This window comes from Phymastichus coffea, unplaced genomic scaffold (assembly GCF_024137745.1).
Source record: "Phymastichus coffea isolate CEN01 unplaced genomic scaffold, Cenicafe_Pcof_1.1 PCOF00005, whole genome shotgun sequence".
NCBI classification, from domain to species: domain Eukaryota; kingdom Metazoa; phylum Arthropoda; class Insecta; order Hymenoptera; family Eulophidae; genus Phymastichus; species Phymastichus coffea.
The window spans coordinates 3,756,639-3,774,201 of NW_026706816.1; positions in this window are offsets into that span (position 1 = coordinate 3,756,639).

A 17,563-nucleotide genomic window follows, 5' to 3' on the forward strand; every position below is an offset into this window, starting at 1 on the left:
ATTGCAGACGGTAGAAAAATAAAGTGTGAAAAAGTTGGAAATATTATAAAATCATTTTATCAAAAAAGTTTTAGAACAGAAATAATTATGACAAATGTTTTTTATGTAAAAGAATTGGATAGAAATTTAATAAGTCAAGCAAGAATTCCAAATAATAAAAATTTAAAAATCTTATCTCAAGGAAATCGATCTGAAATTTACGATAGAAACAATAATATAATTTGTACTGCGTATAACGATAATGGTCTATATAAAATTTCGTCATATGTTGATAAAAGAAATATTAGCGTAAATAATTCTGGAATAATAAGTCAAAAAGAAAAATTGCATAGGATTCTTGGCCATGTAAATTTTAATTATTTAGAAAAACTTTGCAAATATGAATTAATCGAAGGACTTCCAAAAAACTTAGAAAAAGAATATATGAAATGTGGAATTTGTATCAAAAACAAAATGCATAATTTACGTTTTGAAAACAATAGAATAAAAGCAACAGAAATCCTTCAATTAGTTCATACTGACTTAAATGGCCCACACAGAAATACGGGGTACGAAGGTTCAAAATATTTTCTCACATTTATTGACGACTTTAGCAAATGTACATTGATTTTTCCAATTCAAAGTAAAACTGAAGTATATCAATGTTTTCTTGAATACATAAATTTAGTAGAAAATTTAACAGGTAAAAAGATTAAAAAATTGAGGTGCGATAATAGTAAAGAATACATAAATAACAATGTTTTTAACTTGATCAGAGATAAAGGTATATATCTTGAACCTTGCCCACCGTATTTTCATCCACTAAATGGAACAGCGGAGAGATACAATAGAACGGTCTTGGATACCGCTAGATGTTTATTATCGGAAGCAAAATTAAATATGAGATACTGGCCTGAAGCAGTAAAAACTGCAGCGTATTTGAAAAATCGTTCAATTGCGAATACACTTCTTAATAAGACACCTTACGAGATATTTTTTGGAAAAAGACCGAGTATGAAGTATTTAAGAATTTTTGGTAGTAAAATCTTTGTAAAAACTCCGGAAGAAAAAAGACATTCAAAATAGGACAGAAAAGCTGATATGGGAATTTTAGTTGGATATGATAACGTAGGTTATAGAGTTTTAATGAATGGTAGAATTATAATTGCTAGACACGTAGAAGTAGTTGAAGATGATGTGAAATGGATAGGAATAGATATTGATAATGAGAGTGAAAGTGAATCTGAAACGAGTTATGAAAGTATGAGTGATGATGAAGTATTTTATGATAATGAGAAAATTAAGAAAGAAAACAAATTTAATAAAAGAAAAAAATCTAGCCCAAATTCAAGTGGAAATGATAATGAAAAAGAAAACTTAAAGTTTGAAAAGAGAGAGTCAACGCGAGAGAAAAGAAAACCTAGTTGGTACGGTCAACCAGTGACAAGTTTTATTTATGTAAACACTGTTAGTGCTGATTCACCTAAGACTTATAATGACGCAGTAAATTGTAATGATTCTGCTTTGTGGAATGATGCTATGGCAAAAGAAATTCAAAGTATAGAAAAAAATAAAACTTGGACAAAAGTTGACAAACCAATAGATAAGAAAATTTTAGATTTAAGATGGGTTTACACAAATAAATCTGATGGTAGAAAAAAGGCGAGACTTGTGGTACGTGGATACCAACAAGATCAAATAATTGAAGACATATATTCACCAGTAGCTAGACTGCAAACTTTGAAATTACTTTTAGCTTACTGTAACCAAAATGAATTTTATATTGAACAAATGGATGTTGAAACAGCGTTTTTGAATGGAAAAGTTAAATCTGAAATTTATGTGAAAATACCACAAGGTTATGAAAATGTTAATGAGAATTCTGATAAAGTCTTAAAGTTAGAAAAAGCTTTGTATGGCTTAAGAGAAAGTCCTAGAGCTTGGTACGAATGTTTTGATAATTTTATTAATAGTATGAATTTCAAAAGAAGCGAAAGCGACTATTGTTTATATTATAAAACTGAGAATGGAGAAAAAATTTATATATTATTATTTGTTGATGATTTGCTAGTTTGTTCAAAAAATCAAACTGTCATTGATAAAATTAAAAGGAAATTAATGAAAAGATTTGCTATGAAAGATCTAGGTAAAATAAAAACGTATTTAGGAATTAATGTTGAATATGATCTTGAAAAAGGAAAATTGAGCCTTGATCAAACTAATTATATAAACTCATTAGGAAATGTTTATAATTTAGAAAATACTAAACTGTACTTAACACCTATGGAGGAAAGGTTACATATACCTCCAGCACAATCAGCATCTAATGAAATCAAATATAGAAATTTAATTGGAGCACTTTTGTATATCAGTACATGTACTCGACTAGATATAAGCTATAGTGTAAATTATTTGAGTAGGTTTCAAAATTGTTATGATAAAACTCATTATAAATATGCTTTAAGAGTACTGAAATATTTGTATTTAACCAAAGAAAAAAAATTGAATTTTATAAGAAAATCAAATAATAATAATATTATAGATTGTTATGTTGATGCTGATTGGGCATGTGACAAAAATAGTAGACAGTCAACGACAGGTTTTGTTATACGTTATTATGGGAATACGATTTTTTGGAAAGCAAACAAACAAAGTAGTGTAGCTAAATCTTCTACAGCAGCAGAATATGTAGCTTTATCTGATGCTGTTAGTGAGATAAAAGTAATTAAAAATTTATTAAAAGATTTAGACGTAAATATTGTTAAGCCTATAAAGATCTATGAAGATAATTCTGGTGCAATTGCTATTGCCAAATATGGTAATCTCACAAAGAAATCTAAATACATAGAAACACATTTTCATTTTATTAACGAAAGCTACGTAAGGAATGAAATTGATATTGTGAAAGTTGAGAACGAAAAGAATATTGCGAATATATTTACAAAAGCACTAGGTAAAAATAAGTTAGAAATGTTCAGGAAAGATTTAAATATTGTATAATGAATTGTAAGAGAAAGAATGTAAGATTTTTTTGAAACCTGTGAATATTATTTTTTTTGAAAATGTTTACTGTTAAGAAATATAAATTCAAGGAGGTGTGTTAAAATATATGAATTAATATTTCAAGAGTATAAGATGTATGTAGTAGCGCATGCGCAAAAGCGCTTAAGTACGCAGCGAGATGTATCTGTACATAACTATAAGTACAGTCGTAAGAGAGCGTTTGCTTGAGGCAGACCGTGTCTCTAACTATGAGACCAACCTTATACATATTTGCATGACATTATATTTTACTTAAAAACAAACTCAATCGTTCTTTTATCCCAGTCATTTTTAACGAATATAACAATATAATAACTACACTAAAAAGTATATATTTGTATGTATTATGATTTTCACTAAAAATGTATTAAACGTGTAACGGTGCCGGTTAGTTTTGACCTGCACCGTTTTACGTGCCTGATGCTAGCCTTTATTTTCCAGCATTGCTTTACCACAGCAAGAAAGAAGAGGAAAGAGAGAGAGGCAGCGGTATTGGTCAGCAAGAGCGCGCAGTAATATGCGCTCTTGTAAGAGAGAAAGAGAGAGAGAGAAAAGAGAGAGAGAAAGAGAGAGAGAGAAAAGAGAGAGAGAAAAGAGAGAGAGAAAAAAATGCGGCTACAGTGCGGGTAGGCGCGTGACACTGGCCGCGCTTGGCGGTGCCGCGTGCTGCCGATTAGGCAGGTGAGTAGGGAGAGCGTGAAAAGCAGTCTCTCACGCTCTCGGAAGTATACTCGCGAGGCAGTAAAAAGGTGCCCACAGCAGTGAAAGGTATATAGACCCCCTGTAGCGAACAAAAAAAAAGGCAAGGAAACCAAGACGGCAATAGTAACCTGCCCAGGTCCAGCATAATACGTCCAGCGAGCCCTTCCAGCCACGGATTTGCCTACGAGTCACCGTACCACCATTACCGGCAAGGTGCTGTATCTCAAGGAATCTGCATACATCAGGACGTTCTCTAATCTCTCTCTCTCTCTCTTAAATTTTCATCTAACGGCTACTCGCGGCTTGTGCGCTGTGCCAGGCTCTCACGGGCCGGCACAGCTAGTTTAAGTATATTAAGTATATTGATTTATATCGAGTTGGTAGTGAGATGGCAAGGCGCTAACGTGCCGGCCATCTCCTTCAGCGATTAGTAATTACTTGTATAGTAAGATAAGGCGCATGATAGAATGATCGAACTGTTAACGGTCAAGGTAGCTTATTGTAATAAATGGATTTGCTGAGATAAAGAGAATAATCTTTGTGTTCACCCTTTCTCTTTACCTTGTTAGGAGCGACACACCGCCTCCCTTACCTTCCCCCTTTTAAAAATTGGTAATAGTAGTGGATTTATCGGCATTGAAGGCCGACCCTATTACAAACGGTAGGATCCAAAGTGATTATAAGTAATCCTATATATTAGCTAATGCAGCTGTGAACGTTTTGCTGTAGGCAGAAGTAGATAAGCAATGTATGTTCTGCGACACAAAGGAGCCGACAAAGGATGCCGCCAACGTATAAGGGATATGTGTATGTTCTGGGACACAAAGGAGCCGCTCGATGAAGGTGTCACGGTAGTGACACCTTTTAATTTAAGGTGAGATCCCATGCTAAGTGTTTAAAAGGCATTTGTTTTTCGTTTGACACCTCCCGCATGTCAGTGGGCCCCTTCGACAGAGTGCCCCCCCCCCCACTCTCCCACCCTCCCACCTACAGAGGTTGTTAAGATAGGATGCTGCAGAAGTCGGTAGGGTGTTTGGTAAACTATATGATGGTCTCTCTCTCTCTCTCTATTCCTCTCTCTCGCTCTCCTTCGATAGTAGGGCGCTTAGTAAGCTTATGCTGGCTGAGTGTGAGCCCTAGGAGAGGGGGTATCGTCTCTAGCTTACTAGGCGCGTACGCCATATAGTGTGGATGCTGTTCTCTCTCTCTCTCTCTCTCTCGCTCTCCTTAGTAAGCTTATGCTGGCTGAGTGTGGACCCTCGATGAGGGGGTAACGTCTCTAGCTTGCTAGACGCGTATGCTGTTTAGTGAGGAAGCTACTCTCTCTCTCTCTCTCGCTCTCCTTCGATAGTAGGGCACGTGGGCCCTTGAAGAGAGGGCAGCATATAGCTTGTTACAACAATATATATAATTTCTTTTCTTTTTTATTGAAAAGCATTGTATACATTGATTACATAATGTCTTGTTAATTTCAAACTAATTTTTTAATATCACCACTAATTGGGTTATATTGTTCAATACGGTCGTGTAATATTAAGCAGTAGGCTACAGTATCTTCAGGAAAATCAGTCCGAGTTTCAAATTCTAGGCGAACATCGACTGGCGCGCTTTTTAATGTTTCATTTTGTTTGGAGCAGTCTATAACTATTAGCGGCACTTTATTAATGAAATCTTTTTTATTGAGTAACGGCTCCTTTTCTTTACCATAATAAGCGTTTTGAAAATTAGTATACATATCGTAGAGAACAGCATACTGATTTTGATTGATATTCAAATTGAGATTTCCATACGGATAGCATTGTGTTTCCTTTCCCTACTTCTTCTTGTTTTTCTTCTATTCTTTCTCTTCGTTCTTCTCTATCAGTTCCTTTTTCTTCTCTTGTTCCTTCTTCTTTTCCTTCATCTTTTCCTTCTCCTTTTCTTTCTTCTCCTTTTATTTTACCTGTTCCGTTTTCTTCTCCGTTTCCTGGTTCTAAGAATTGATTGTTTTATTTAGTCAAGCTTTTTGAATCAAATATATTACGTTTGTAATATTAACTAGCCTCTGATTTTCGACTGTACAGTTCCATCAGTGTAAACATGTAATGTATTCAGGTACGCCTCATCATCTATTTAAATAATTGTAAATTCATGCAATCATCTTAGTTATTACATAGTGTCTTTTTTTATTGTTACATCACATAATTTATAAGTAGCTTTAAGTTATTTAGTTTATAAGGTTTAAATTTATAAGTTTATGAGGTTATAGGTATATGGTTAAATAATTACACGTAGTCAATTTAGCGGAAGTTAGACAGTAGTTCCATAGCCAAGATGCGTACAAACTCAAATTCGAAAACCGCCTCGATAATTTGTACAGCTGCCATCCCAGCACTTATGTGAATGTTAGAAATAAAATCCATCACGCTTTCGAACTTGAAAGATCTTTATCCAGTGCTGAGGCAGCAATAGTAACAAAATCATCGATGCGCAGTTCAAATTGCAATTTATACGCTTCTCGGTTACGGAAACACTACTGTTTCACTTTCGTTACATTGTCGGCGTTTAAGTGTTGAACCACGTGCTCTTAACGTTTAAACTTACGCGCATCTATGAACGCCAAAACTGAGCTGCTTAGCTTATAGAAGAGTATTGTAGGAGGCTGCTGTAGAAACAATTATGCACTCACCATTAGATGCAACTATTTCGATGTCAAACTACTTTCTTCCATATTTAGCCTGATATTGACTGCTGGCCAGATTTACATGCTTCGTTGGGACAACACTAAACTCTTTCGGCTCTTCTTTCCACAACACTAGACAAAACTTACGCAGCTCTTTCGACATAGTTAACGACACCGAGAATGCACCAGAACTAAAAGTAACGTCTTTGGTTATAAACAAAAAAAACATCTGTAAATGTATTGTTTTTTTTTTAAATTTTGACCAATGTTCAAACATTCAATTTCAAACATTTAATATAATATCGAATTCGACTTTCGAACAAGATATGTTGTCAGATAGGTGCAATTCCGTGGAACATTCTTCACCGCACTCTAAGCGGACAACAAAATTAAAATAGTTTTTGCACCGACTTTGTTTCGATGTTATTTTAATTTTTTTAATGGTAATTTTCAATTACAATAGTTTTGTTAATGTACATATTGTAAATATTATTTACTAGAGAAAATTGAATTTATTTAATTATCATAACAGAAAAGTAGCTATTATTTTATTAATATCTACTTTACTTTTATGATAATTAAATGACTTCAATTTCTTCTAGTGAAAAATAATATTTACAAGATGCATACTAATAAATCTATGTGTTACGCAGATACAAGTGTGATCTCGATCATTACCACGCTTGTGGTGCAATAGGGCATTTCAGTGTGATATCACTCCTAGCAACAGCCCGCTGAAAGAAACTGAGAAACGAAGGTCGACAGAACCAATAGTAGGAGCATCAACACCAATGGCAGAGACTCACGAGCGCGTTTTCCGTCAGAACGCCAGCCAGAACATCAGGGTTTGCAATCGACGACGTAGTTATCGTAACCATGGTGGCTGATCACGCCGTTTCTACATTCTTGGAAAGAAACGTGACATACCCTTCATGAGTCATGGTATCTAGGTATCTCCCCGAAATTGGTGCCGATGTACCTCCAAGTTGGAGGCGTTTGACTTCCAAACTGTTCGAGGTTTAACTTCCAACCAGATCCGAAGTGGCACTGCTGCCGCGACGAGCTCGTAGGCTGAAAATACTAGCGCGCTGGCTACCTTGGTGAGTGATAGTTGGCGCGTTGAGCATATCAGCACTATGGCACTCGGCAGCTAAGAAATTTTTTGCCTAGCTAGATTCTTAATGCGAACCTCGCTCGGCCAAATTTGACTACCGTTTATCATGTATTTCGAGCCGCAAAATACTAATTTAAAACTCGTTCATTCCAAAGTTACAATTTTCCAGTGTTCAGTGGTATAATAAAAATTATAAAATTTGTAATCAACAGTATGAGCGAGTTCATATGGTACATTCTTGTTTATTTCGATAGCTATAAATCCACCATGACACTGATTTTTTTCAATTTGGTACACTTGTTAATATCATCAAAGTGAATATTTATATCATCAGATAATTGCAATCAAGTAAAATCAATTGGATTTTTTTCAAAAAGTTATAACTTCGTTGCTATTGAAGATATCGAGATGAATTTGGTCTACAAAACGTGAAAAATCATGTACTTTATTTTTAATACAATTGTATTTTTTTTAAGACCTAACATTTGGATTTTGAAAATTTTTTATACCATCGTGTTCCTTGGACTTTTTTACATAAGAATGTGCAATAACATTTACCGGCCCATTGGTAAATCACCTGCACTGGTAGCGAAAAAGCGAAGCGCATTGTTGCACGTCACTGTGACTTTCATCCGAGTATACGAGCTCGCGCCCACTGCGCGCCATCTATTATCGTACTATTGTCATTCCCCTAGCGTTCCAATTAAGAAAGATTTCTACGAAAATTCAACTCTTTAATAATCATTAAGATAAATAATCTTTGAAATAGAGCATTTTTCCCAAAGTTGCGATTTTGTGGCCAGAACCGCGCGGCATAGTGCTCGCCGTAGCAGTAACATGATCATCCTTACACTATTACGGTGAGCCGGCATCTTTGGGAAAAAGGCTTCATTTCAAAGATTTATTGAATCTAGTTGAAGCTTCATAGGAATCTTCCTTAATTGTTAGCGAAAAAATGTCCCACTGAAAGTCATTTCAGTCTTAACCTTCTCTGTATACTAAAAAAATAAATAAGTAAATAAATAAATAGCTCTATTGCAGACTAACCTTTGTATACATTCGATGTGTGCGCTAGATAATTACATGCATAAAAAAAATTGATTAATTTGGGTGATACTTGACAAAATAAAAGCAATTTATTTTGAAAAAAAATACAAAAACCACTTTCGAAATTTTATAGTTTCCAGTTTTTTCTTTGTAATTTAAAATTAATAAATGAAATAAAACAATTAGCATTTTTAATTATAAATAAAATGGTGATTTTCATTATTTATTTTCCTATCTTTGGGAATGGGATTACTAACGAGTCTCATTTCGGAAAGGTCAAAGCACTATTACATACAACCGCATTATACCAGAGATGAAGGGTTGTCTTGATACATTTTTCTTGGTGCATTTTAATATTAGTGTAATAAAGTGATTTTATCAGATACTACTGTGGGCAAAAAGTAAGGTGAATTTTCAATTTAAACTTCGCGGGCTTAACATTTCGGGCTAGTTCTTTTTTTCTTGAGTTGGTAGGACTGCGAATGACATCTGGGACAAATTTCATGTCAATGTCATCATCAGTAATATATTTACGCTTGTGTTTACCAAATGACCAAGAGTGCGTGTTTCGATTTTTACAATGTCTGATTTAATTGAGCAAAGAAGTGCCATCAAATTTTGTTTGCGGAATGAAATTTCGGCTGCGGAAACGTTGAGGATGTTGCGGAAGGCCTTTGGTGATTCTATCATGTCGCAGAAAAATGTTTATAAGTGGTACAAAGACTTCAAAGAGGGTCGAAAACGTGTTGATGACTTGGAGAGCTCCGGACGACCATCGACGTCAACAGATGACCAATACGTCAATAAAGTGAAGGAATTAGTGCTCGAAAATCGTCGGTTGACTGTTAGAGACCTTACTGATATGATCGGAATATCAGAAGGATCTGTGAAAACAATTTTGAAAGACCATTTGGGCCTACGAAAAGTCAAATCTCGTTTGGTACCGAAAACGCTCAATTTCTTGCAAAAAAGTCGCCGCGTTGATGTGTGTGAAACAATGCTTTCTGACTATCAGGACAAGCTCAAATGCATGATTACGGGAGATGAGACTTGGATTTATGCTTACGACCCTGAAACAACCGACCAATCAAGCGAATATCGTGCTAAAGGCGAGGCCAGACCGAAAAGAGCACGTCAAAGTCGTTCAAAAATCAAGGTCATGATGACAGTTTTCTTCGATTTTCGTGGTGTGGTGCACTATGAATTCCTTCCACCCGGCCAAACTGTTAATAAGGAATATTATTTGAGCGTTATGCGTCGTTTGCGTGAAGCAATTCGTCTAAAAAGACCAGAATTATGGGCCAACAACTCTTGGTTTTTGCATCACGATAATGCACCATCTCACACTGCACTCGTTCTTCGTGACCATTTCGCCAAAAATTCGACGCATATCGTTCCGCAACCACCGTATTCGCCTGATTTGGCTCCGTGTGACTTCTGGCTATTCCCAAAACTCAAGAGACCACTCCGGGGAACGCGTTTCGAGTCGATTGAGGAGATAAGAGCTGAATCGAAGAAGGCGCTGATGGCTATACCGGAAAGGGACTATTTGGCATGTTTCGAGGATTGGAAAAAACGTCGGCATAAGTGTATTTTATCGGGAGGGGATTACTTCGAAGGGGATGACATTGATGTAGAAGAATAAATAAAGATTTTTCATTTTACAAACAAATTCACCTTACTTTTTGCCCACAGTAGTATACGTGCAGTTTTCATAAGAACGAACCGTGGATGATATGACCAATGATACAAGCTCAACTTCCTCGTTTATGTATTATAAAATTTATATCCGCGTCCTGTTAAGTAAGTATGATAATATTCTGTAGTAGTTTTATTTATTTGTAACGAGTGTCGCTCGTTAAAGGTAGAGCCTAAGCGCTTCCATCGCGTGGGGCGACGCAAAAGCCGACCCGCGAGGACAAATCAGAGGAGTAGAAGCAGAAAGCGCCCGCGAGGCGAACGAACGAAGAAGCGGGAGAGAGGAGAGAGATTAGGGCACCGGCCAGCGCGTGTTAGGCGCGCATAGCATGTGACAGTAGGAAAAAGGGGAAGGGGAATGAGAGCGATTAGGCCGCCGGCCGGCGTACGCGAGGCGCGCAGGAGGAATGCGTGGAGCAGTCTAGTCCGGACCTGCGGGCAAGAAAAACAAGAGTGACGAGTGATTGCGTTGGAAATTCAAGGAGCTTCTCGACCAATATCATACGAAGGCCCGGTGGTTCCAAGGTAGCTGGGAATCACGGCTCAGAGAAAGGTCATTCGCTGCCCATTACTGCCAGTTGCCCAGAGCGATCTGAGGCAACAGTCGAGGATCGCGGGCAACTGCGAAATCGGGCAGGGAAAACCTCGACTGAAAGGTGTGTTGCGAGGAAGGGCTAGGAACCAACGCGACCCGTGGACACCGTCGAGGATACCTTGTCAGCAGTGACTCGTTCCCGTAGCGTAAGTCTCCGACATTAAATGCGCGCGACCGGAAAGCGAAGCTAGATAGCGCGTCTTTCTCTCTCTCATCGCGAGCGCGAGATATCCGACAGAATCTCTCGGCCATAGCGTTACCATGTGAGATTGAACGCGACAAAAAAGAATAAAACTGCAAATCTTGCGACAATTGGCTGAGAGTTTTTCTTTCGAATCCCCTTTGGTTTTCCTCTCCTGACGCCCATGACAGAACCTGCCCGACCTTGAGTCACTGGGCAACCCGGATCGCCGCACGTGTTCTCCACGTGTGGGTTTTCACGGGCCCTGGGGCGAAAGGTCAGAAGATCGAGGTTGTCCTAACGAGCTGATCGAGGTGGCGGTTAGCCTCGCGACGCTGGGAACATCCATTCTTTAACGGGTGAGATTTTTGTCAGCACGCCGAATGAAATAGCCCGTTACATATTATAAATGTGATATAGAAAATATTTAGGTTTTTATATTTAAATGTTAAACGTTAAGAAATGATTCGAAATGACTACGTCACAAGAGTCGTATTTGTTTTGGTATTTATTTGTTTTTAACGTTTGGTTGAGTTGTTGGTTGATGTTTACAGCGTGCGTGTTTAATATCGTGATTATTAAATAAAATGGATGAACATCCGCAATTTACGGTAGAAGAGTACGTAGATATGGTGATTTTTTATGGTGAGACTGGTCCTGGGCAAAGAAGATGTGCTAGAGCTGCTCAACTGTGGCAGGCTCAACATGGGAGGCCGGTCGACGCTCGTACCATCGATACGATGCGAAGGTTCAGGGAAACTGGCGCTGTCGGGGTTAGGAACCCAAATGGTGGTCGTCCACGTAATCAGCATAATCGGCTCTACAATCCAGTCGTTGAAGCTTTCAAGGCAGATCCCACCAACAGTCTGAGAGTGGTTAGTAGCCAAGTGTCCGAAAACTTAAACGTGAGGTGCACTTATAGTATGGCCTAACGTATCATGAAAGAGGACGGTCAGCATGCATTCCGCTATCAACGAGTGCAAGAATTGCGTAAGTTTTTTAAAAATATAAAATTTCATTTTATTGCAATTTTTAAAAATATTATTATTATTGCGGATGGTACTCATTCAAGACGATTATCACGAACGCTAATTGATACGCGACATCAATTTAGCACTTCGGTAGATACCCCGCCCCCTTTTAACAATTTTCATTTTCGCTACGTGCCCACGCGCTTGCTCCACAAAGTCTTAGACTCTTAAAGTTATTGTGTATATATGTGTGTATGCATTAAATTTTATTGTGAGAAAGATTATCAACTATATACATTAACATTTTTCATTATTTTAAACAAAATTAAATTTATTTTTACATGTTTTGTCCTTAAAATACTAACAGTATTCACAACAAGCGATTTGTGCTTGTACGCAACGACACATTTTATTGGCACATACTTTACAGACACACTTATGTACAAACTCTTCTATAGTGGGTAATAACCCAATAACCCAATAACCCATGTCTGTGTCAATGGTGAGTAAAAATACCTTTTCTTCTTTATTAATAGAGCTGTTTATTGATATGAAGCATCATTTTAACGTCTGCTTACTCTATATCATATCTTTGCAAAGAATTTAATTCAATACTATTATTCTCTTGCTGAACTTATACATATTCTTTATTAAAAATAGTACCAAAAACTAAATTTATTCCAGGCCATATTCTATGTGCATTTCGAAAAATATTTCTCAACGTTCTTTATTCTTTTTCGAAGACCAAAATTTATCATTTTGCTTCGGAAGCTTTGTATTTTCATCTATTTTATATAATTCAATTATATCTTTTTTGTAACACCTGCGTCTCTCAGAAGATTTTTGAGAATTATCAAAATAATCATCGAAAACAAAATCAATCCTCCTAACAGTACCATAGCGTACATTAGATTTTATTATAGAGCAAAACGATGCAGCAAAATCTTTGAAGGTTGTCAAATTACTCCAATTACGAACCTTTTGACATACGAGCATAACATCTACAATAATAGTTATAACTGATTTAATAATTTCATAGTCGGTTGCTGTAAAATTTTTTTCTAATTCATGAATTAATTCGCTTTTATTGATTTCCTTTGTTGAAAATCCCCTGTTATCGAATAGATAATTATCAGACGTTATTGCATAAGAAAGAAGCTGGTTAACGTTGTAGTTTCGCGCTCGTGCAATATCTAAAATACGTCTAAAGTGGCTGACCGTTTTTTTACGCACTCGACTTATTTTCTTTTTTATCTAGTTTTGTCCAAAAGGTGGGAAAATTTGACTTCGGTATTGTTGTAGTAAGTGATTTAGTTTTCTCAATGATTCTGTCTATTCGGAACTGATTATAAATGTTACACCCATGCTCACTTTTGCAACTTCAGACTCGACTAACTGCTCAGTAATAATATTTCGAAGAGGCTGATTACGTACTTGAAAAGGATCTACATGTTGAATTATGTATTGCATAATCTTATTAACAGCTTCTTCGGTGAATCTTGTAGTTGTCTCATTGAAGTTGTGGTGAACGTGTAATTAATCGTTCGCAATGTTTGTATGAGTAAGCTGTTGATACAGACTAGTACTAGCTTGAGTTTCGTGAAAAATCAATGTCCACCTGGTGACAGCTGCTTTATTTTGTGTTATTACAATAACATCCGATTGACAAGATTTACCTTGCTTAATTATCAGCTGTTAAAGTGTTTGATCTGCTGATGTCGAACTACATGGCGAGTCGGTTTGTTTTACCGTAAAATTCCCTTTTATAAAATATTCATATATTTCAGGCCATGTATTTTTTAAATTCAAAATATCTTCTACGTATATAGCTCCATATCTCGAGTAATTAATACAATCTGGTACTTGAAATATAGGTTGTAATTTTAACACAGTATTAATGTGTAATAAGCAAACAACTCTAACTCATTACATCTAGTTTCAATAAATATTTCGAAATTATACTTGATATTTTGTGAATATTGAAAGAATATGTTAAGAATATTCTGACCTTCTTCAAATGATTTTTATCTTATACAATCTTTTAACATAGCTATAAGTTCTATTTCGTTTTCATATATTTTTAAATCAGTTTAAGATAAAAAAGCCTAAAGCTGTAAGCGGATTAATGCTTCCCGTAAAATCAAATATGCTTTGATTGATCTATGGTAGTGCGATCCATTCAGAGCTTGTTCAGTCACGTTTACGCCAAACAATTCAGTTTCTATGAACACATTATCGATATCACTATCTTTCAAAAATTTTCCTATTCATGCAAAAACAACTTTGAGCATGTGGAATCTTCCGAGAAATACAAAGATTTTTAAATTTCTCCGTACATGTGATCGTTATATGACGAGCAATTTTGTACACCCCTTCGTCGCAAGCTATAAGGAACCTCATTTTGATCAAGTATCATACTCTGTTACCGGATGCGGAAGTATTCGTAAAAATCCTGCTTGCTAACACGGTATATTATCGACAGTAAATAATGAATTGAAAGCTGACCAAGAAAGAATTGTTTGGTTTTCATTGTAATTTAATATCGACTGATTAGTGATATAATCTAAATTCACTCTACTTAAACTCCAATTTAAAACCTTAGGATTAATAGTGCGACGAAAAATACTTGCTTCCACCAATGTGTCATTTAGGTATACCGAAAAATGTTGTAAAAATTTATTTTTATAGAAATCGTTGGACAAGTCTTTTTTTCCTGGCATTTTAAAAATTTATCGAATGAACGAGAAGTACTTTTTGATGGTGATTTCGGGCTTATATTTAATAGTTTTATTTTCTTCTTGAAATAAAACCAAAACTGTGTCATGCGTACAATGCAACCCTGGTGTATTTTTTTCATAATGAAAGTTGTCTAAAGCCGGATTATGTGGATCAAAGTCAGTAGGTAAAGGTACGATTGAATCGGATGATTTAGCCGCATACTCTGCTAAATGTCTTCGTATTCTCTCTACGTCATCATAAGATACAGATAATCCTATGCGATTTAACATTGCTATCTAACATAGCTAGTAAAAGTAAATTTGTGACAGGGTTATAGCGATGTTCGCTAGCCCTGTGTGCGGCACTCTCCTCGCGTGAACGCAGCGACCAAGTGTACGCTATATAGCGACTACATACTTGTGTTATTGCAGGATATGGAGAGAGGAGCGCGCGACGATCGGCGAGGTGTCGCCGTGAGTGCGAGTGAGAGCAAGAAGAGCGAGAGAGAGAGAGAGAGCGATTTTGACTGATTTTTGACGGCGAGAGAAGTGGGAGAGCGGCGGCGCGAGGCAGAGAAATTAAGAGAGAGGAAGGGCAGTTAGGCGCGAGCTCTCGAGTAATTAGGGCCGCCTAGGAGAAGACTGGACGAAGCGAGATTTTGGACGGAAGGAAGCAACTGCCATCGGTGCGACTGCCACGTTTGCCAGGAAGCCAGTTGTCCGAAGCAGAGCCAGTACCCGCAGCGACCATTCGCCGTCTACGAGGTAAAGGCCGTACTGCGGCCCTTCCTGCACTGACTTCCATCGTCGCCAGGGCACCGTTTCCTGCGGGACTACGTTTTCGCCGGCGTCGCCTCTCTGTCGACGGACCGTCGGCATCCGGTGGGTCCAAAGCCAGTTAATCTCTCTCGCGCCAGCTCTCACTCGATTACAGACATTAGCGTATTTTGAAAATTTATCGCGCACGCCGAGCGATCTCGCTCGCGTGATCCCGCGAACTCTGGTCGCGGAAAGGTTAAGCAAGCGCGCTCACCACGGTGAAGTAAATCTTGTAGCGATATTTGTGAAAAGGCGTTAACAAATGAGATCGCCATATGTAGTATAAGTGATTTAAAGTGTCCGATTATTTGTATCAACCTCTCCAACCAGAGCGATCTTCGGCCTGTGAAAATCAGCGCCGGCTTTCTTTATCGAGAAAGAACCCAGAAAAATTAGCAGAGACCAGCCCAAGGCGCACGGTGGCTTAACCACTCTTGCAAATTATTACTTTTACTTAGATGAACTATAGTTTTTCCGACTAAAACATGTAATGGTCTGTGTTATTTTCCATCGCCATATAAATAAAAAACAGTTTAGAGTAGCGAAAAAATCTTGAAAGCTCTGGCGTCATACTTGGATTCGTCAGCAATACAATATTTAAATTTATTTAATCTAGCAATATTTATATTGAAAAGCTTTGAAAAAAATTGTTTCCAAAGCTTAGGCACCTCTGTATTTTTCAAGGATCTTTTCAAGTCGTTTGCATCGCAATATTTATTATTTAGATGAAAATTCACTTCACTTAAAGACTGCCTTAAAGTAATGGCAGCATGTTCAATGGTTGTATCTATTCGTAGCTTATCAGCTACATCGAGAGAATTGATTTTTGCGAAAAAAATAGTTGAGATATCTTTTTCTGGCGCGGATAAGAGAAACAAACTTTGTCGTTAAAATGATCAATTAATAAGTTCTTATCATACCGGTTATCTACTACTCAAGATAGGGTTTCGTTCATTCTTTTGTAACATTACTAAGTTCATACGCTACTCCTGAATACGAGTAAAAATGTAGTTCTAATCTTTTTATGTAATTCAAAGCTGAAAGCCGTGTATCATCAACATTAGTTTCATTCGGCGGATTTTCGTTTTCAAGTAATAAGCTTTCACGAGTGCAGTTTTCAGATGATTCTACATTTTTATTAACAAAAGTCTTATTTTGAATAGAATAAATTTTGAATAAAAATTATTTATCTTTTTGTAAACATTGCTGTAATTAATTTGATATTATATCTACCTACTAAATCTCAATGTACGCCTGACCAAACGACAAACCAAACCAAACCAAACCATAACCAAAACCAAAACCAAAACTAAAACCAAAACCAAAACCAAAAGCAAACCAAAGTTGGAATAATAATATACATGTATAACTGTAACCAAAAATAAAAGACCATATTATCCCTGCTAAAAAAGTTCCATTGATCGTGATTAAAAATCATTCATAATTAATGATAATCAATAATATTCTACGGGATGAATGGATCAATAGCCGAAGCAACTATTAAACACTAATCATTGTCAATGAAATCTAATGAGAATCGTAATGAATACTAAATGTTACCATTAGTTGTAATCATAGCGAATCATTTTCAATAATATTCCGAATTAAAATCTAATCTAATCAATTATTATACGAGGTGTGATCAAAAAGTAAGGTGAATTTTTATTTTTCTCAAAAAATATTTATTTATTCATCGATTTTTATTTTATCTCCTTCAAAGTAATCCCCCTCGGATATAATGCACTTGTGCCAACGCTTTTTCCAATCCTCAAAACATTTCAAAAAATCATTTTTTGTGATCTTGTTTAGTTCATCCTTCGATGCCGTCTTTATCTCCTCAATCGTGGCAAAACGCCGTCCTTTCATGGGCCTCTTCAGTTTTGGGAACAAGAAGAAGTCACAGGGGGCCAGATCTGGGGAATACGGTGCCTGTGGCATCGTTACTGTGTTGGTTTTAGCCAAAAATTCGCGCACAAGCAACGATGTGTGAGCAGGGGCGTTATCATGGTGCAAAAGCCAATTTTTATTTTTCCACA